The 22,625-nt window shown below is 37.9% G+C and overlaps 1 protein-coding gene across 6 annotated transcripts in view; it reads right to left on the bottom strand.

Moving 5' to 3' along the window:
• PLEKHA4 (pleckstrin homology domain containing A4) overlaps positions 1-22,625 on the bottom strand; it is a 2,050,101-nt gene that overhangs the window by 1,424,453 nt on the left and 603,023 nt on the right. The window contains exon 1 of one of the 6 annotated variants that reach the window (XM_044059473.1): positions 8,857-9,012. The exons of the other annotated variants lie outside the window; for them this stretch is intronic. The gene's annotated coding sequence lies outside the window, so the exon portion shown is untranslated. Of the gene's footprint in view, positions 1-8,856; positions 9,013-22,625 lie in introns of those variants that run through there. 6 annotated transcript variants of the gene reach the window in all.

Below are 22,625 nucleotides of genomic sequence, written 5' to 3'. Positions count from 1 at the left end.
GTGCACTTGGATACAGATGGATACACTCAGTATTTCCGGATGCAGACCTCTCTGCATCAAGTACAATTTCCCTTAAGAGTGCACAGGGAGCACACCCTCAGCCCGGAGTCTGCATGTCTCTATATCTGTCTCCCTCCAGATCTCCAATAGGACTCCCCACTGGTACAGCTATTGGGTTAGGTCCTCAGCCAAGTGTCCAAGCCAAGTCCTCCAGCACCCTCTCTATGTAAACTCAGTGCTTCATGTCCCTGCCCCAAGCAGCTGACACACACACACACACACACACACACACACACACACACACACACACACACACACACACACACACACACACATACACACACATACCTGGAAAAGGCTGGCACAGGTTTACTAGCTATGCTCCCTTCTGCCCAGACTATAAGGTAGATTCACTGCCATCAGACACTCCACAATCAGCTACTCTAAGGCCCTTAATAAAGAGTGTCCAATTATATTGTGTAATATTAATACTAATACAAATGGTAGTAGTAGACCAAGAAGGCTAGGCCTTCTGGAGTGGTCCACACAGTGTCACCAAATAAATATAAGTACTCTCGAAGGTTAATATTATCGAAAAATGACTAGCCACAATGAACATTTTAAATATATTTAATAATAAATAATAAAAGAACAAGAAAATACTAAATATGTATATCCACAGTAAACCACAGAGTTCAAATCACAGAAAATATTGAAAACAACATTGATGGACAGACTCATACAAATAAAGAAAAACAGTCTCTAAACTAAACTTCACTATATTTCTGACTGAATCTAAGAGAATTTACTGTTCCGTACTAATTTACTTTGGCAAGGCAGGATGAAATACATGAGCAGTCTTTCTAGTTGGGCCCCAAACAGAATACTCTATACTCTGAGATTACTCCCTGTAAAATATAATATCCAAGATGACATGCAGAATAACCTCATCTGGTCACCTGACTTTAGGTTACCACAATATCTCCTTTTGAGGTTTGAGACAGAAATTGAACATAGATGGCTGCAATAGACATCCAAATGTTTATGACAGTGCCTGGAGGCCTCCCATCTTTTCATTGAGCTAATGAACCAAGGTTCTGTCCCAGACCCAGCGTCTCCAGTCCTACTCACCACTGTGGGGTGCCTTTCAATGATTTAATAGCTCGTTTACATTTCACTTCTTTTTCTTAAACTAAGCCAGCTGGTTAACCTTTGCTGTGCTAGTGTCCTCTACTAAAAACATATACATTTAATTCAGATACCATAATACATGTACATTTCTCTTCATTTTAGCAAGGTGCACTGTTGATACATTTTAACACAATTAACACAAGCAGAGCTCACAAATACATTTTCAGCACAAGCATTTGTACAGATCAGTTTGATATACTAATGACATATAATTATTTACAAAACTCCAGCTAGCTATGCTGGCACAAGTCATACATCCACTGCCCTACTTCACCCTGGCATGGCTGGCAGTCCCTCCTATTGTCACAGTTTGTGATATCAATTATTGGAGAAACACGAGGAAAAGAAAGCATAATCCGTCATGCTTAAGAGGCTGTTAACGGTACAGTGCAAAATTATTAAATGACTCTGTATGGAAGTTATGTTTACTGACAACAACAAAAGGGAAAGTCAAAGTATAGCTGAGATAAAACTAGATGGGGGGAGTAATAGAGAAAAGAAAATGGGGAGATGAAGCGAGAAGAAAGAGCAGGAGAAAAGCAAAGGAGAAAGCAGGAAACAGAAAAGTGCAGATAGCATAGTTAGGTAGAGCAGAGTTAAGAAAGAAAGGCGGTAAGCAATGGTAGAGCCACATCAAACACAGAGACTAGAATGGTAGTCCCAAATGAGATACCATGATGAGGCATAAAACATGCTTAAGTATTGTGTTGTAAGCAAGTAAATGTGTAGGAGGATGTCTGCTACAGGAATGATGATCCAGACTGTAAGAATGAGTTTAAGAAAAAGACATTCCACAGAAGCTTGTACAAGCGATGGTCTCTTGAGGGAGTCTGCATTTTCCATTCTTTTGAGATTTCAGAGGGTAGTACAGTTATGAATGCAGACAGCTTTCAGAGGGTAGCACATTATGAATGCAGACAGATTTCAGAGGGTAGTACATTATGAATGCAGACAGCTTTCAGAGGGTAGTACAGTTATGAATGCAGACAGCTTTCAGAGGGTAGTACAGTTATGAATGCAGACAGCGTTCAGAGGGTAGTACAGTTATGAATGCAGACAGCTTTCAGAGGGCAGTACAGTTATGAATGCAGACAGCTTTCAGAGGGTAGTACATTATGAATGCAGACAGCTTTCAGAGGGTAGTACATTATGAATGCAGTCAGCTTTCAGAGGGTAGTACAGTTATGAATGCAGACAGCTTTCAGAGGGTAGTACATTATGAATGCAGACAGCTTTCAGAGGGTAGTACATTATGAATGCAGACAGCTTTCAGAGGGTAGTACAGTTATGAATGCAGTCAGCTTTCAGAGGGTAGTACATTATGAATGCAGACAGCTTTCAGAGGGTAGTACAGTTATGAATGCAGACAGCTTTCAGAGGGTAGTACAGTTATGAATGCAGACAGCTTTCAGAGGGTAGTACAGTTATGAATGCAGACAGCTTTCAGAGGGTAGTACAGTTATGAATGCAGACAGCTTTCAGAGAGTAGTACATTATGAATGCAGACAGCTTTCAGAGGGTAGTACAGTTATGAATGCAGACAGCTTTCAGAGGGTAGTACATTATGAATGCAGACAGCTTTCAGAGGGTAGTACAGTTATGAATGCAGACAGATTTCAGAGGGTAGTACAGTTATGAATGCAGACAGCTTTCAGAGGGTAGTACAGTTATGAATGCAGACAGCTTTCAGAGGGTAGTACAGTTATGAATGCAGACAGCTTTCAGAGGGTAGTACATTATGAATGCAGACAGCTTTCAGAGGGTAGTACATTATGAATGCAGACAGCTTTCAGAGGGTAGTACATTATGAATGCAGACAGCTTTCAGAGGGTAGTACATTATGAATGCAGACATATTTCAGAGGGTAGTACAGTTATGAATGCAGACAGCTGACTGGCAACAGAGGAGGGAGAGCAGAAGATGAGGTTTGGTGACTGGTAAGTCTGTTGCAAACCACAATCTAGCCCTTTCAGTAGTTGGCAGCCAGTTTGTGGTTTTCCTCAACAAGAAGCGGTGTTGTGTACCATCGGTGACATTTAGAAGCATGCATACTTTGTTAAGGGTATTCTGAAGCTTCTTTATATTTTGGGGGCTGTATATGGCAAACAGATTGTGTACTCAGGTTTTGGAACAAGAATCCCTTTAGCAACGTGACCGCACTGTATGTATTTGGTAATCCATTAAGGTTACATGTCAGCTTCAGTTCTGCAATGACTGTTAACTATGTTGTCGATATGTAAGTGCAGTGTCAGAGGCAATTCCTGAGTAATAGCCAGGTTCAGAATATATTATGTTTTGTTTTTTCGCAGTAAGAAAAGGAAATCACCAACTATCCTGTGGTCATCATCATTCTTTATGTTTGCTTCAGCATCTTTCTCTGTGTCTGGCCTGTTGTGCATACCCTACAAATATCTGCTGTTTATATTTTATATAGGAGATTTTTTTTCTCTGCAGCTCCAGTGAAAATGGATACTGCATGAAATGAATAAATAAATACAATTCTTCCTGTACTCAGACAAGCTAATATGATGCTACTGTGTAACATCATTACTGCACCTGTGTCACACTATGAATCACAGCCACTGCATGACTAAACATTATTACTTGTTTCAGGCTGCAACCTGTATAACTACACCACAGTATTTATACCAGGTTACGTAAAGTTCATCACTGCACAGGTAAATGGTGCTAGAAAGAATTATGTAATTTAGAGTTACTATGCAAACTGCACCTTTATTCCATCTGAGTTTGATATGGCTGTAAATCATCTAACTAGTAAGTTCAACAAACTGTAAGAAACGAAAAGCAACTGTAATGCTCTTTTACGCTGTTACACTACTAAACTACAATATGCAATCAGCAGTTCATTTCAAGTTTTCTTGGCTCACATGAGGCACTGCACATCTCATCCCATTCAGATCATTATGATGTATTGTCCAGATGTCATTCTTGACCATACAAAAATGAAGAATACCAGGCAATTCTCCAGTTATGCAGAACAACCAAAACTATAATCTACACAAGAAAAAAATAATAGAAACACAATGGAGCAATAAAACACTGGAAACATGCAGATGTCATTCTTCACAGAGTAGATAGTTCAGATGTATAATATAACTGGAAGAAAATGTCCATGCTGTGTACATCCTGCAAACTGCTGTGCATATTGTCTCAATAACATTTTCCACATACTATACCAGAAGCCACCTTAATGGACAAGTCAGGCTATGTGCAAATGATTCCAAAGAAACATGGTGACTCAGCTAGACCAGCAGTTCATCGAGATAGTCTGGCCATAGCCAGCTGCAGTTGGTTAAGTATTTCCAGACTTTAACCATGCTGACAGTTTTCTTTCTTTCTTTGTTAATTATATGAGGATGAGGATCACACAGAGGGCAGGAGAGAAATGAGACAGCACTGGTGAACTTAGCAAATGAGGGAACTCCTGGCAAAATAAGAATGTAAAGACAAAGGCATGGCACTTGAAGGAGCTTTGACATTTAATACACGACTCTTTCTTTGATATGAGAAAACATACACCATCAAAACAAAACATTCACACACTGACAAGCTTGCATGCATGCACATGCATACGTGTGTGTGTGTATATATATATATATATATATATATGTGTGTGTGTGTGTGTGTGTAGATATATATATATATATGTGTGTGTGTGTGTGTGTGTGTGTGTGTGTATATATATATATATATATATATATATATATATATATATATATATATATGTGTGTGTGTGTGTGTGTGTATATGTGTGTGTGTGTGTGTGTGTGTGTGTGTGTGTGTGTGTGTGTATATATATATATATATATATGTGTGTGTGTGTGTGTGTGTGTGTGTGTGTGTGTGTGTGTGTGTGTGTGTGTGTGTGTATATATATATATATGTGTGTGTGTGTGTGTGTGTGTGTGTGTGTGTGTGTGTGTATGTGTGTGTGTATGTATATATATGTGTGTATGTATATATATATATATATATATATATATATATATATATATGTGTGTGTGTGTGTGTGTGTGTGTGTGTGTGTGTGTGTGTGTGCACACGTGTGCTCATTGTGTGCTCATTGCCACTTGTAGCAATTAATACTCGACAGCTTGAAAGAATCACAACCTTGTACATTTTGCCCATATGTTGTTACTCATGTGATGTGAATGGTGGTATATGAGTGAAATCAAAGAAAACCTCTTCTCAGCTTTCAAGCAAAAACAACAGCTGCTTTAAAAGGGAATCCACACAGCACAAGATGGTTTCACTTGTACTTCAGATCGGTGATTTTCCAGCAGTGTTCCTAAGTAAACATTCCAAAACAGAATGGAACAACACTCTCTTCTAAGGAGAAAGTCTGCCCCACACTGTTTTCAGCCACAAATGAAAGCTTGTTTTGCCATAACCTTTGTGTTTTTGGATCTTTTTCCTACCTATATGTCCATCTACTGATTTCTCTTCCTGGAGTGACATGAAAATACATGCCAATTGAAACCTTCAAGTAAGTGCAAGTTAAATGAGCAGAAAAATGATGCAGATTGTTTTTGTTAAAGCTTTTTCCCTTCTGATCACTTTGCATTTTTTACTCAGCATCAGTGATTGTGCTAGCAATGTGGAAAAGGTCTAATTTAGATTGCTGAGCATCATTCTGCTGCATTACTGGTGCACTGACCCCATACCAAAATCACAGCAGAGCGATCTTCCCAGTCCCACCACCAGAGACATTTTAGTGAAAAGCATTAGTGATGCACTAAACCTGTACCAGAATCACAGCAGAGCAATCTGCTCACCACCAGAGACATTTTAGTGAGAAGCATTACTGGTGCACTGAACCCATACCAGAATCACAGCAGAGCAATCTGCCAACCACCAGAGACATTTTAGTGAGTAGTGCACTGAACCCATACCAGAATCACAGCAGAGCAATCTGCCCACCACTATCGGCATTTTAGTGAGAAGCATTACTGATGTACTAAACCCGTACCAGAATCACAGCAGAGAAATCTGCCAACCACCAGAGACATTTAGGTGAGTAGTGCACTGAACCCGTACCAGAATCACAGTAGAGCAACCTGCCCACCACTATCAGCATTTTAGTGAGAAGCATTACTGAGGCACTGAACCTGTACCAGAATCACAGCAGAGCAATCTGCTCACCACCAGGGACATTTTAGTGAAAAGCATTACTGGTGCACTGAACCCATACCAGAATCACAGCAGAGCAATCTGCCAACCACCAGAGACATTTTAGTGAGTAGTGCACTGAACCCGTACCAGAATCACAGCAGAGCAATCTGCTCACCACCAGGGACATTTTAGTGAAAAGCATTACTGGTGCACTGAACCCATACCAGAATCACAGCAGAGCAATCTGCCAACCACCAGAGACATTTTAGTGAGTAGTGCACTGAACCCGTACCAGAATCACAGTAGAGCAACCTGCCCACCACTAGAGGCATTTTAGTGAGAAGCATTACTGATGCACTAAACCCATACCAGAATCACAGCAGAGCAATTTGCCAACCATCAGAGGCATGTTAGTGAGAAACATTACTAGTGCACTAAACCCGTACCAGAATCCCAGCAGAGTGATATGCCCACCACCAGAGACATTTTAGTGAGAAGCAGTAATGTCACACTCAGTGAGGTCACAAAGGTAACAAAATGTTGCGCCACAAAAATGGTCACATCACTTGCAAATTAGAGTGATGACCTACATGTTGCATCTATTAAGTGCAAGTGAAAGTTTATCTGTTTAGGCTGACAGATATGAATACCTTGGTTCAAAATATATCAGCTGACTCATTTTCAGACATGATATTACCATTTAGATAATACACTAATTTCATTTTGATGCGTTATAAATGACATCTGCTTTTACTGCACAATACATAATGGCATCCATAGTCAAACTCTGACCAGATAATCTGAGTTGATTATTTGGTCATGTGTGCCTTAAGTAGACCAGATCAGTATCATAGGCTGTCTTTTTTTTTAGTTTGAACAGGCTATGTAGACTACAATATATTTACCTCAAAACCTCACACTATGTGATAGCTGTAACAAGCAAAGCCCGTCTTCTTAACTCTTGGAATCACTCTTAACCCTCAACTTCAATGCTCATGCAGAGGGTCACTAAAAGTACTTAAGCAGCTAAAACTATGCTATTGTATCTCACATTTCTTCTCCCCTGCTGCAAGGACATTCATATGCAAAAAAGTTTTAATCCCTAAACAGGAATATAGCCGCCAGTCATTAGCTTGTATTCAGCACACAACACACAATAACTTCTGAATGTAGAATCTGAAATCTAGAGATTTTCTATACTTGTAGATAGCAGGACACAGCATTGTGGCATATACTGCACAAAAATCATTGGCTACCTTTATCAAACCGAGCTATCCTGCTGGTATGGACACTGACATTCAAACCCCTTACGCTGAGTTCCTGTCCTCCTTGTACTGTTATTTCAGGCAGATGTAGATCTAAACTGGTAAAAGGTGAAAAAGCATTCTCTTAGAATAGGACCTGTCCGATGAAATCATCTGCAGTCAGTTGTGAAAAATAACAGAATTTCAGAAAAAGTTTGAAAGACTAACTGTTTCAACAGTCAAAATGCATTTTCTTCTATGATACTGGCTAAAGTCTGGGTAAAAACATCTACACATAACAATGCCTGGTGTATATATGTTAAATACTTGATGCATGTTTCTTGTATTATCTGGTGGGAATTGTTCAAGTGTGCTGTAGTTTACTATCGTGTTCTATTATCACATGAATCTTGTATATACAGAATATTCAGCCTAGTAATACCTGCATTGGACTGTAATCCCCCCACATTTCTGCTACTGTATTCATATTCCCTACAGCAATTCCTCTATGCTTATAAATTCAAATTCCTCAAAAATACCTCTGTGGTACGTCTTAACTGTAACTTGCACATATGCATCTGTAACTTGTACAAAAATGTTTTCTCTTAGCTTCTATTGTAATATCTTGTACCTGGGTCATGAGTCAGTAGACCTGCTCACCTACTCAGCAAGCAAATTGTAAATAAATAAATAAAGAGGTAATGGTCATCCAGTATTTTTTTCTGTAACAAAACCTTTGTCAACCGTAGGAGGCCTTCTGTAATGAATTACACTGTTCTGGATACAACTAACAAGGAGTTTTGTATCACTTGTGAGCAGGTGTTTACCTGCAAAAAAAAAAACTTCGGATGTTGCAGAGTTCCCACACATGAGGCTGCTGTTTCTTCCTCATGACGAAGTAGATTTAAAAGGTTTAAAGGCTTTTATGATGGTAGCAGTTGTTTCTGACATAGTTCTCAGGCAACAAAGACATATCTGATGTAAAGAGTACAGCACATTTTAATACAGTATTAACTCCAGTTCATGAGACTAATTCTTAGCAAACAAATTTCAGTTTATCCATGGGACTACCTCTCAGCACTTCCAGTCTCTCAGCAATGTAAACTGAATTATCTATCCATTAGATTACCCCTAGGCATGAAGCAAGGGCTTTTCATTTACAAATGCATCCCTCTTAAAAAGCACTACACTAAATACGTAATTAAATCTACACTAAATACTAAATATGTAATTAAATCTACACTAAATACGTAATTAAATCATTATGGTGTGGAGAAACTATGCTCACCTTTTCCTCTAATACTGATTTTTTCTTCTTAAAAGTATTTAAAAGCTGTTAAATTCCTTTGTTGCAGTATGTCATTATACATCCCCTTTAGTAGGTCCTTACTTCCTCTGCTTTTTACTCTCTTGGTCTTTACTACCTTTCCACACTCGGTCTTCAGATGGCCTTCTGTAGTCCGTGAAACAGCACATACAGTTATAATGAGCCCCGCCTCTACTCCCCCACTTTTTCCTTGAATTTCTTGTAGTCAGACACAATAGCTCAAGTGATACAGCCTACACATAACACACTGGCTTTTAAAGAGCCAGAGTGGCCTCTAAGGCAAACATCTGATGCTTGTACTAAGTAAGCAAAGAAAGTTTCTGCTACAGCTAGTTCTGCAGTTGTAGTAACATATTTTACTCTAGTAGACATTTTTTTTTTTAAGTTAAAAGGTCATTGGTTGTAGGCACGCACTAACTACGAATGGCACAAACTACAAATGCTGCCACTTAATTGTAAAAAAGAATGGACTCTTGTCATGACTGTGAAATCTATCAGCTGCTTGAGAGACATAAAGTGAGTTTGTGAGTGTGACTTCATTTCAAATGAATGTTAAAATCCCACACCAAATTTTAAGAAAACTAGGGAAAATTCTCTCCTTTTCTAATCTAGTTTTAACTTTCACTAAACACCACTAATTATACAACACACTTCTGTTTTATATAGTCTGCATTATTTCACTCCAACTCTGTTCACACTGCAGGGAAATTATAATGCTGTAATCACAATTTAATCCTCTGAACACAGACACTAATAAGTCAACAGTCTATGCCCTTGAAAATAAATGACTAAAGACTCTAATTTTCCAGACAAGCGAGGTGATCAGTGATGAACTTTAAAAACATAGAGATGACAGCTATGTAAATTCAGTAAGTTATGCTGATTTACTGGGAAGTACATATTTCTCTGCCCCTGCAAAAAATGCTCAAAATGTACAGCGTGGGCAAGAAAGCACCAAGCAAATGGCATGAACAAGCTGCAGTTTCTTGCTTCATACAATAAACGTTATATCTAAGGCCGTGGGGGTTGTTGTACCTGTTATTTTTAAGAATTCTTTCTCATTAATTTAGTGTTCCAAAACTATGTGTGAGCAGGGAAAGGATAAACTCACAAAGGGTAAATCTAGCTACAAAAAAATTCATAGGAGTATGCAAAATTCACAGCAGTTGAGCGACACAAATGAGAAACAGAGGAAAATATTAGACTGACCTTAATTACTTACACAGGTTGCCTTGTCAATTAGTTTAAAGAAAGGCAATACATAATGTGTGACTGGACTGATTATTTGGAAAAGGGAAAATAATGTACTTTGGGGATCACGGATAAAAGAAAATATGGATATCAGAGTTTGCATTGATGATACAGATGAAGGACATATTATGCTAAGGTACAGAATCAGAAAGAAAGAGCACGGTTCAGTATGATTAAGTACACTGATTCATGAATCTGCTATGCTCATCAGAGGTTGTCTTGAAAACAGATCAAAATTAACAATGACAGCGACCCTCTCTTCCTCTACGGATGATGACCTTTTTGTGCACACAGTCTTACTTTCTCTCTCTTTCTCTTTCTTGTTCTGGCTTTAGTTCTAAGCATCCCTACTTATTTAAGACATCAGACTTCAAGGAGTGGAGCATGAGGAAAAGTGTGGATGAATGAAACTTCATCAGCTGCGGGAGTTTATTGTAATTAGTAAGCAAGCACCTGAACTGTGCTCTGATATCAGGAAAAAGATAAACGTATTAACACTTTTCCAAGTACAAGATCTAATTATAACAGCACTTGGGGTGTTTAACAAATATTAATTTATTTATTATTTATTTATTTGACATTTGCACTTCCCTAAAAGCAGTTACAATCAGGTCTTGGCTAGGAACTAATGGTGGACAGTGCCAATTGGCAAAGAACAGCAGAAGAAGGTAAAACAACATTGCTTCTGCCTGCAGTTCATGCTTAACTGTTCCTGAGTTTGTCTCATGCTTTTGCTCCATCCCTCAAAAATGTTTGAATTTTTCTTGTAAATCACAGAGGATTACAGTCAGTCATAAATACCAGACATTAAATGTTCGTATTTCTTATTGTTCAGAAAATGCATCTTGATACTAAAGTTGTTGTTGTATTAAATTCTTAAGTAAATAAGAAATAATTAAAAGCTGCTCCTGATTTTGATTCTTTGGCCCCTCCATTATCTAAAGGCATGCTGCTGCTGCTGTGTGTTTCGCACTGCTTAGCACTTCACTGGATGCTGCTGCTGTGTGTTTGGCACTGCTAAGCACTTCACTGGCTGCTGTTGCTGCTGTGTGTTTGGCACTGCTAAGCACTTCCCCGGCTGCTGCTGCTGTGTGTTTGACACTGCTAAGCACTTCACCAGCTGCTGCTGCTGTGTTTTGGCACTGCTAAGCAATTCACTGGCTGCTGCTGTGTGTTTGGCACTGCTAAGCACTTCACCAGCTGCTGCTGCTGTTTGTTTGGCACTGCTAAGCACTTCACTAGCTGCTGCTGCTGTGTCTTTGGCATTACTAAGCACATCACTATCTTTCAAAGCTGGTAAAACACTTCATGATCCTGCACTTTCTCTTTTTTTCCTTCTAAAAAGTAGAACATGGAACAGATAAAGCTCCATGGGCTACAAAGAATTAGGATCATGTTGCTCATCATAATTGGCTTATTATGTGTGCTTGACATAGATGCCAATTTCTTGGCATCCATATCTTAAGCACATAATAATGCGGTTATGATCGGAGACCCACTCATAATCTTCTATATTATGTACAACGAGATCACAGCACATTCCCTTTAATCATGAATAATTCAAACGGAAATTTTGACTTAGATAAATTTCTCCTTCATATTAGTAAACTGGCTGAGAAATTGTGAAAATGTGGATCAAAAGCTAGGGCAACAATGTAATTCTGAGTACAGGAAGCCCAGCATTGTAGTATCACAAAGAAAATTGTATACAGCAAGTAATAGGTATAAAAAATGCTCTGATGTATCATATACAGATGCATAAGGCTGTTATACAAGGTACTATTACGCAGCAGTAGGCATACATAAACCTGATGAAGCTCTCCCAGTAGCTGCAGAGTGTTTGCATGTGAATGGACTTCCACCATTACAAGTATACACTGGCAAAGCTAAGGTCAATGTTTTCTACTTCAGACAGCTTTGTTTTCATGGCATGAAGAGAGATGCAACAATTAAACTGTAAATAAATTGCTGCTAAATGTTTTGTGAAGAAATCTGAAAACAGGTGACAACAATTTTTTTTCTTTTTAACACAAGAACTTCAAATTTGAACTACTAACATACTCACACACTTACACTGTAATCTCATTTAGGGGCTTGGTTGGCTACCTGTAATTAATAGGGCTTCTTTTATATTGTGATCTTATATAGGGGCTTGGTTGGCTACCTGTAATTAATAGGGCTTCTTTTAGAATGTAATCTCATTTAGGGTCTTAGTTGGCTACCTGTAATTAATATAGCTTCTTTTAGACTGTAATCTCATTTAGGGGCTTGGTTGGCTACCTGTAATTAATAGGGCTTCTTTTAGACTGTAATCTTATATAGGGGCTTGGTTGGCTACCTGTAGTTAATAGGGCTTCTTTTAAACTGTAATCTCATTTAGGGGCTTGGTTGGCTACCTGTAATTAATAGGGCTTCTTTTAGACTGTAATCTCATTTAGGGGCTTGGTTGGCTACCTATAATTAATAGGGCTTCTTTTAGACTGTAATCTCATTTAGGGGCTTGGTTGGCTACCTGTAATTAATAGGGCTTCTTTTAGACTGTAATCTCATTTAGGGGCTTGGTTGGCTATCTGTAATTAATAGGGCTTCTTTTAGACTGTAATCACATTTAGGGGCTTGGTTGGCTACCTGTAATTAATGGGGCTTCTTTTAGACTGTAATCTCATTTAGGGGCTTGGTTGGCTATCTGTAATTAATAGGGCTTCTTTTAGACTGTAATCTCATTTAGGGGCTTGGTTGGCTACCAGGGCTTCTTTTAGACTGTAATCTCATTTAGGGGCTTGGTTGGCTATCTGTAATTAATAGGGCTTCTTTTAGACTGTAATCTTATTTAGGGGCTTGGTTGGCTACCTGTAGTTAATAGGGCTTCTTTTAGACTGTAATCTCATTTAGGGGCTTGGTTGGCTATCTGTAATTAATAGGGCTTCTTTTAGACTGTAATCTCATTTAGGGGCTTGGTTGGCTACCTGTAGTTAATAGGGCTTCTTTTAGACTGTAGTCTCATTTAGGGGCTTGGTTGGCTACCTGTAGTTAATAGGGCTTCTTTTAGACTGTAATCTCATTTAGGGGCTTGGTTGGCTACCTGTAATTAACAGGGCTTTTTTAGACTGTAATCTCATTTAGGGGCTTGGTTGGCTACCTGTAGTTAATAGGGCTTCTTTTAGACTGTAATCTCATTTAGGGGCTTGGTTGGCTACCTGTAGTTAATAGGGCTTCTTTTTGACTGTAATCTCATTTAGGGGCTTGGTTGGCTACCTGTAATTAATAGGGTTTTTTAGACTGTAATCTCATTTAGGGGCTTGGTTGGCTACCTGTAATTAATAGGGTTTCTTTTAGACTGTAGTCTCATTTAGGGGCTTGGCTGGCTATCTGTAATTAATAGGGCTTCTTTTAGACTGTAATCTTATATAGGGGCTTGTTTGGCTATCTGTAATTAATAACGCTTCTTTTAGACTGTAATCTCATTTAGGGGTTTGGTTGGCTACCTGCAATTAATTGGGCTTCTTTTAGACTGTAATCGCATTTAGGGGCTTAGTTGGCTACCTGTAATTAATAGGGCTTCTTTTAGACTGTAATCGCATTTAGGGGCTTGGTTGGCTATCTGTAATTAATAGGGCTTCTTTTAGACTGTAATCTCATTTAGGGGCTTGGTTGGCTATCTGTAATTAATAGGGCTTCTTTTAGACTGTAATCTCATTTAGGGTCTTGTTTGGCTACCTGGAATTAATAGGGCTTCTTTTAGACTGTAATGTTATATAGGGGCTTGGTTGGCTATCTGTAATTAATAGGGCTTCTTTTAGACTGTAATCTCATTTAGGGGCTTGGTTGGCTACCTGTAATTAATAGGGCTTCTTTTAGACTGTAATCTCATTTAGGGGCTTGGTTGGCTACCTGTAATTAATAGGGCTTCTTTTAGACTCTAATCTCATGTAGGGTCTTGGTTGGCTACCTGTAATTAATAGGGCTTCTTTTAGACTGTAATCTCATGTAGGGTCTTGGTTGGCTATCTGTAATTAATAGGGCTTCTTTTAGACTGTAATCTTATTTAGGGGCTTGGTTGGCTACCTGTAATTAATAGGGCTTCATTTAGACTGTAATCTCATTTAGGGGCTTGGTTGGCTACCTGTAATTAATAGGGCTTCTTTAGACTGTAATCTCATTCAGGGGCTTTGTTGGCTACCTGTAATTAATAGGGCTTCTTTTAGACTGTAATCTCGTTTAGGGGCTTGGTTGGCTACCTGTAATTAATAGGGCTTCTTTTAGACTGTAATCTCATTTAGGGGCTTGGTTGGCTATCTGTAATTAATAGGGCTTCTTTCCCTTGAGTTGCCTTCTGTTCAAAATACCAAGACTAGAATATTGCCTTCCTCTAAGAACTAAACTATGATTAATGAAATGACCTTTCCATTTAAGCTATGGCGAGGATGATGATGATGTTATACTTATCTTTCTTCTAGTCAAACGTATAATAGAAAAGAAAATTCTTTTCACATCTACAACCCTCCATTTGGAAAAACCTACCCAAAGAAATGACATGACAACACCAGTCTTTCTTTCAAGACCTAAAACATACACATAAGCACCTCACGAGTGAAAGCACATGCAGTTGTTTTAGAGAAAATTGCTAACAACTCATCAGACTCACTTAACCTGTACATGGCAAAATATGTTTGTATACACTCTGTATATAAATATATAATTATTGTTTATCTAATCATATTGAACTATAATTGATCATATTGTTTTTTTTTTCTATTCTTCATAATAAGTATAAATTTCATTTGCATCTATAGAATGTATGTTAGCCCTCTTCACATCAATAATTGTATAAGATTTTATATCCTCATCTTTCATTGAAAATATATGATCATTTGTTTCTTATTTTACTCAGCATGCTATCAGCTGTGTTAAACCTGTTTTTTTTAGATGAAAAGGGTCTGCTGACAAACCCACCTACCCAGTTAAAACATTAAATGCATAAATAATTGATGTCTTCATTGTGTGTAGAAATTGTACAGTGTAACTGAAAAGGTCTACTGCTGAAACAGGCTAACTTACCTGTTTAACACAATGATACAGACACACTTGTTCAAATAAAACTAAATTTGTTAGGAAAAATATTAATGCTGTCCCAACCAAGTGTCTGAAACTGATTTCTGGCTGTCTGACTCAGCAGAACATCAAATCTACTTGTGTTAGAAAATATAACTGAATTGCGCAACAAAACTAATATTAAACCAGAAGTGCATAACTAATAAATCATAAATGTCAAATTGCCAGCAGCCACACCAAATACTACCTAAAGTAATGTACTTTCAAGTATAAGAGAAGGGAAGAGCTATGCCCCCAGCAGGGTATTTCATTGCTCTCAGCACAGCCTAATATACACATATCTGAAGCTGCAAGCACACCTTGAAGTCACACCCCATCCACGAAAGGCCGCTAGCTCCTTCTGTATTTCCTCAGTTCCTAAGAAAACAAATTACCATGGTAGTTTAGCATTCCCACATCCACCAAGCATACCACAACCCCCCCCCCCACACACACACAAACACACACACACAGACACACACACACACACACACACACACACACACACACACACACACACACACACACACACACACACATACACACTGAGTCATATAAGAGCTTCAGTCATAACCATAACAAGCTGACACGTGTGCTATTAAATGAGTATAGCTGCTGTATCGCAACATGCAATCGCATATGGTATGCTGACGGCACTATATGGAAGCAGATTTAGGTCATGTGGTAACATAAAACTTGCCAAAAGAAATAGAATGCTAGGAACATCAATATATCATGTACAAGTATAGCAAAGATACAGAGGCTCAAGAATAAATAAATATAATCTATTTAGATATCAATAGGAATAAAGAAATAACTAAGTAAAACCACTATACATTTACAATATCATTTGTAATAAAGACAGCACGTGGTACTTCAAACCAGATGGGAATATTGAGAAGAATAGCCAAAAAATAGTCCTAATATTCCTACTGGTTCAAGAGACATCAGTGAAGTTTTTATTTATTTTCTTTAATTTAAAGAATTAAAGTCTGGGCTTTAAAGTGTGTTACTGTTTATATGTCAGAGTTTTGTTTGTTTGGGACAAGTATAAAGACATTTGCTGGTGTTTTGTAATTTTCTGCTTAATATACTGTTGTGTTTTCTGATTGGCTATAACATTTTAGTGTAATGTGTAAACTGTGCTGAAGAGCAGGTACTGCTGCTATATTTCACTGGACTGCTCTTTACTGCATTTCCTTACTGCTCACTGCTAATGGACTCTGGTCAGATCTAATCTGATTTGACTTTGCTACAATATGTACAGCTCCAGGCCTTGTTGCACTATACATGTGCACATAGTTTGTTTTAAATTGTTTATATCTGTTATATAACATTCCCTATATTCACCTTGGTTCCTCAACTAGTTTGCACAGTTGCTAAAGCTTGCTACTGGCATTGTAACTTGGCTCTACGTTCTGCTGAACTGCATACTACCACTGCTGCTGTTTGTTTATAGCAACTCCTCGTTTCTCTTAGCTTTACTACACTGCCTTACATGCTGTTGTTATTTGTTTACAAATTTTGTTATTGTTGCTGCTGGTAGGTCTGTTGCTTAAATCATTGCCATTGTTGTTTTTGTTAAAATAGATTATTTTTTCTTCCATGCCAGTTCATAGTCATCATCAACAGCTACTGAGATCTGCAGTTCCCTTTGTACTTAGATTAGTTATTGATGGTATAATACAGCTGTGCAAGTTAACTTACCACAGCAGTAGATCTTAGAAAAGATCATTATTACAGCAAGATATAACTGTACCAGACATACCCTGCCAAAGATATGACATTTGTCTAGTCAACTAAAGGTTTGGACACATTCTAAATGCATTGTATGTCTGCTCCAGTATGTGAGCATGTAAGCACAAAAAAGGATATCTAGGCACCGACCTTCAGAGTTTTCAAGCAGGAAAGAAGAAGGTCAAAGGTTACAAGCAGCAGTGTCAGAAAAAAAATGAAAGTACAATCATGTAAGTAAACTCACCATAGCAGTACATGTTCAAACGATCACTGATGTAGTAGTCTTAGATATATGGCTTAAATCCTGCTATGGATATAGCAGCCCGCCAACTTTCAAAGCTTCAGGGCATTGTTCTTGTGCCCAAACAGTCAGCCAGCTCAGGCTACCTAAAAACAAAGGTTTGACTAGTAAGCCCTTCAGAGCTTTCATTCCATCTGAGAGAGAGAGGTTTAGCCCTCAGGTGACATATCTAGCAGTAGAAATATATATATATATATATATATATATATATATATATATATATATATATACACACACACACACACACGGTGGCAAAAATCAAAAAACACAAAGGGGGTGGAAGAAGGGAGTGGCTACTGCAGCAGTGATCATTTGAGCATCTACTGTTATGGCACGTTTACTTACACACCTGTACTATGTTCATCATATTGATCACTACCACAATAGCATTAGCTACATTCGTAGATTACTACAGCTAACTATATTTGGGACACAGAAGGAGAAGGGTCCACGAGCCTCCGGAGAATGACCTAGCAAAGCCTGGTCTAGACCTAGAAAAGGACTCATGCTTGTAGTGCATTGTAAAAGTATGCACAGAGGACCAAATTGCTGCTTCTAAAATACTAGAAGCCAGCCCTTTCCAAACCGCCATAGATGAAGCTAAGGCTATGGCACGGTGGTGCCTGATCCTGCTTGGAATAGATTTGTTATGGCGAGAATAACAAAAGGTAATAGCCTGAGGCAAACATTTAGAAATAGTCTGTTTTGACACAGGTTGTCCCTACTTCTTCTTAACTTCACTAGAAATGAACATCTGGTCTGTATATGTGACAGATTTCATTCTTTGAAGATAGTACCAGAGGTGTCTGTGGACACCCAAGGTACGTAGCATCCTTTCTCCTTCGTTTCTAGGTTCGAGAAAGAGAATGAGGAGAATTATAATTGGCTTAAAGTAAACTTGGATACGTCTTTAGGCACACAGGAAGGGTTACATCTCAAAGAAACCTTGTCTCTGTGGGTAAGGAGCTAGAGCTGACTCACTATCAGAGCCTGCAACTCACATACTCTTAATGAAGATGACGGAGCAATCACTAAAACAGCTTTCCATGTTAAAAACCTCAAGTCAGCCAGATGAGGTGCTTCAAATGAAGCAAGTATTAGCTTCTCTAACATCAGATTATGATTCCGTTATTTATTAATTAATTAATTTGTTGTTGTCTGGAAAAAGTCCATCTGGGCAAAACCCATTTTCAGCAGAGAAATGGGGAGAAAAGCTTCACATTTAAGTTACACATGATGTTCATTTATAATTGCAGGGTGAAACATCTACATGTGAGCTTATTTACACAATTTTTTAAAATTTTAAATATTTCTTACACAAACTTAACATTTTAAAACAAAAAACAAGATACAAATTAACATAAATTGGCTAATTATTGAATAGAGAAATATACAGCAACAATTAATATATTTATAGCATGATGGCTGCAGGAAAAGATCATACTGGCGTGTTTTTGAGTTTAGTAATAATTTACAGATAGACAAGTAGAACATAGCTTAAAGAATTATAAGAGAGATATGAAAAAAGAAGCTATATAAATGAGCATGTGGATAAATGTATAGAAATAGAATAATTGTAGCTAGTGGTGGGCTGTGACAGAAGGAGGTAAGTAAGAGTTTAGAAATAAGTGCAGTATGAGGAGGAGTGATAGGTACAAAAAGACTGGAAAGCAAAGTGGCTGCAAGAGATGGAGAAAAGTAATATGAGCAAAGCTACTCAGGTGAACAAGAAGACTGCTTTAGTTTTGAACTGTTTAATTCTCTGTTTTAAATGTGTGGAGATTTCATTCCAGAGTTTTGACACATAATAACAGTGAAGAGAGTCCCCAGTGGTGTTGAATATCTTACTGATACAAAGTCAAGGTTTATTGCTACAGTGAAGGTCTCTAGTGGGTGAACAGTGCTGTAACGTAATATCTTACTGATACAAAGTCAAGGTTTATTGCTACAGTGAAGGTCTCTAGTGGGTGAACAGTGCTGTAACGTAATATCTTACTGATACAAAGTCAAGGTTTATTGCTAGAGTGAAGGTCTCTAGTGGGTGAACAGTGCTGTAACGTAATATCTTACTGATACAAAGTAAAGGTTTATTGCTACAGCGAATGTCTCTAGTGGGTGAACAGTGCTGTAGAGTAATATCTTACTGATACAAAGTAAAGGTTTATTACTACAGCGAATGTCTCTAGTGGGTGAACAGTGCTGTAGAGTAATATCTTACTGATACAAAGTAAAGGTTTATTACTACAGCGAATGTCTCTAGTGGGTGAACAGTGCTGTAGAGCAATATCTTACTGATACAAAGTAAAGGTTTATTGCTAGAGTGAAGGTCTCTTGTGGGTGAACTATACTGTAGAGTATTTTGTAATGCTGGGCATTTGTCTGGAGAGTACAGCAGGTTGTGGGCAATGATTATTTGTGAGTATTTCAACTGGTTTAGGAGTTCAAGCCAGTTTAATTGTTTTAATGCAAGGCAATGGTGTGTTTATAAGTTGGCTGGTTGCAAATTTAGTTATTTTGTAGAAGCAGGAGGCTAGTTTAGTTTTATACAGTGTTGATATTTGTAAGACTATGGGAAGCATGTAACAGAGAAGGAAGGAGGTATGTTGCTGCTAAGGTAATCCTTGCTTGATCCATCAGGTAGTGTTTAGCCCTACAGAAGAAGATGAGTTTTTGGTGAGTTTTCTTGATAAAGTGAAGTATGTGGTGATTATATTTGAGGTTGGTTGAGGATGGATGGAGCTATCATGATTCTGAATAATTTAGTTTGGCTTATGGTTTCTATTTTTGAGTTATTACTTGAGATAATATGAATGTGTGTTTCTGTTTAAGGTGTTGTTTTTTTGGTGTTGAGCAGCAAGCTAGAATGTTTTAACCATATTTTTATGTCAGTGAAACATTTTTGAGTGATTTACTATAATTTTGTTATGGATGGGGCAGAACAGATAAGGGTTGAATCCTCAGCATATTGTATGAGAGTGGCAAGTGTTGTAGCGGTATGAAGTTTATTTATGAAAATATAAAATAGAAGGGGACTGAGTATTGACCCTTGGTGAACATCAACAGATATTTGTTGAAATTCTGAAGGGTTTTGTTGCCATTTAGTTGCCTGCTGACAACTGCATAAATAACTGTGAAACCAGGACAGGAAAAGGCAAGTGATACCTAGTAATGCAAATTTAGAGAGGAGATTTTGTTCAGACATTGTGTCAAATGCTTTGGAAAAGTCAGGGAAAAGTGAAGAAACAACATTGCCCTAATTTCTATATTGGTTTACCATTTTGGTGAAATTGAGGAGGGCAATTGTAGTACTGTGGTTAGGCCTGAAACCGTGCTGGATGTTGGAGAGGAGGTTGTGTTTTGTTGTATGTTTCATAAGTTGAGAATGAATGCATTTTCCAATGATTTTAGAATGGGGTTATAGGATAGCAATAGTTCTATAGTCCGTTAACTCTAATGAAATATCTCCTTTGTGAAGGGGTATAATAATGGATTTTTTTCCAGATGATTGGGACATAGTTTTCAGTTACTGACCATTTGATTAGAATGGAGACAAGAAAGGCTAGTAATTTTTTGATTTACCTTTAAAATGTCGTGGCTGACTTGAGCAATGCACATATGTGAGAAAGTATCTTTTCAAAAATACGTATTAGCGAAAGAAAAAGTGCGAACTCACAACAGCGAATACTAGTGTGAATTTGCTGTTACGAATTTGGCATTTTGAGTGGAGATCGCTCTATAGTGAGGATTGGGAAATGCACCTTTCCCTCACTGTAGTGCCATAAAATAGTTATTTTATATAAGTAGCAGAGGGTGGGGGATGCAGCCCTCTACATGGGGTGTGCAGTGGGGGTTGCCCCCCTGCATAACATTCATAGCAGAAACCCAGAAATAAGGTTGTTTCACTCAAAGTTGACATTTCCTCACTGTTGACTTTCTTTAAGTACCAGCCTTGCAATTCTGAGCATTTGACGTTGCCGTATCTGACATTTCAAGTCGGGTAAGTAAACAAGTCGCACAAGTGTGTTGTGAATTTTTAAAGGTAAAGCAATTTTTTATGGTTGATGTTGGGATGGGCTGAACACTTAAAAGACAGTGTGTTGCTTTCGAGAACAGATGGAAGTTGGAGGGGTGAAGTGATGTAGTCATTGATTAATGATAGAACTGACTGGATAAAATGAGCATTGAACTGAGTGGCAGTGGACTCTTTGTTGCTGAAAGCAGAAAGACAGGGTATAGTGGTATGGCTGGGATGTAATAGTTTATTTAGAGAGGACCAAAATAGTTTGAGGTTGTTTTGGTGCTATTTTTTTTTTTTTTTTTGAGATTACTGTAGTATGGATTCTTGTCAGATTTAAGAAGGATCTTGGTATGGTTTGTGAGATATTTAAAATTTTGGTAGGCATGTTGTGCCTTTTGTCAGCCATAGCACTGTATTACATTTTACCCTTCTTGCCATAACAGGTGTTAAATCATTTAGTAATTTTAGGAAGGTGTAATCAAAATGAGTAACTGCTTCTTCTAGGGGCATTACTCTTAATACATCCCAGTTGTAGTGGGAAAAGGCTGTAAAAATTTGTCTTTTGTCAAATGTGGTTAAATTGCATACTTGTTTATAGATTATTTGTTTGGGTGACCCATGTTGTTATCTGATTACATAGGTTGGGAGGTGGTCACTTATAGTATCTGATAAGCAACCAGAAGATTTTATATTATGGGGTTTGTTTGTCAATATCCAGTCTAGTGTGGGCTGCCTGTTAATGCTTTTGTTGATTCTGGGGGTAGAGCTTATTAGTTGGGTGAAGCCAAATAGGAGAATTGAGTCCTTCGATTTGCTGCCCTTTATGGATTGCCAGTCTATATTAAGGTCGCCTAAGATGAAGGTTTCCTGAAGGATGTTGTCAGATATTCATTGTAGGATATTTTGACTCTGTTAATGTTGCCTGATGGGATGTATATTGCTGAGATACATATAGATGTATTTCGGTTGATTTTGAGGTATGCGATCAGAAGTTCAGCATTATTAAATTCTGGGATATTTAGATGCACTGGAGTTATTGCTAAGTTTTTTTTAATTTTTTTTTAATTTATTTATTTATTTTTAATAAATAATAGCAATCCCACCTGCTCTTTTAAGATATCTGTCCATTCTGAGTATGTTAAAAGCTGAGGGAATAATTTCGTTGTCAGTTATTGTTTGTTTTAGCCAGGTCTTGGTGGCGATTAGAATGTCTGGGGAGTAAAAACCTAGACATGCATGGATATTACAAATTTTGTTGCAGATACTTCTGAGGTTAATGTTGAAAAGAATGAAGTTAGTTTCATTATCTGGTGGGAAACCTTTTTCAAGAGC

This window comes from Protopterus annectens, chromosome 17.part0 (assembly GCF_019279795.1).
Source record: "Protopterus annectens isolate FY-2018-M chromosome 17.part0, PAN1.0, whole genome shotgun sequence".
NCBI classification, from domain to species: domain Eukaryota; kingdom Metazoa; phylum Chordata; order Ceratodontiformes; family Protopteridae; genus Protopterus; species Protopterus annectens.
Note: the sequence above shows the minus strand (reverse complement) of the source record. Positions and strands in the feature narration are given on the sequence as shown.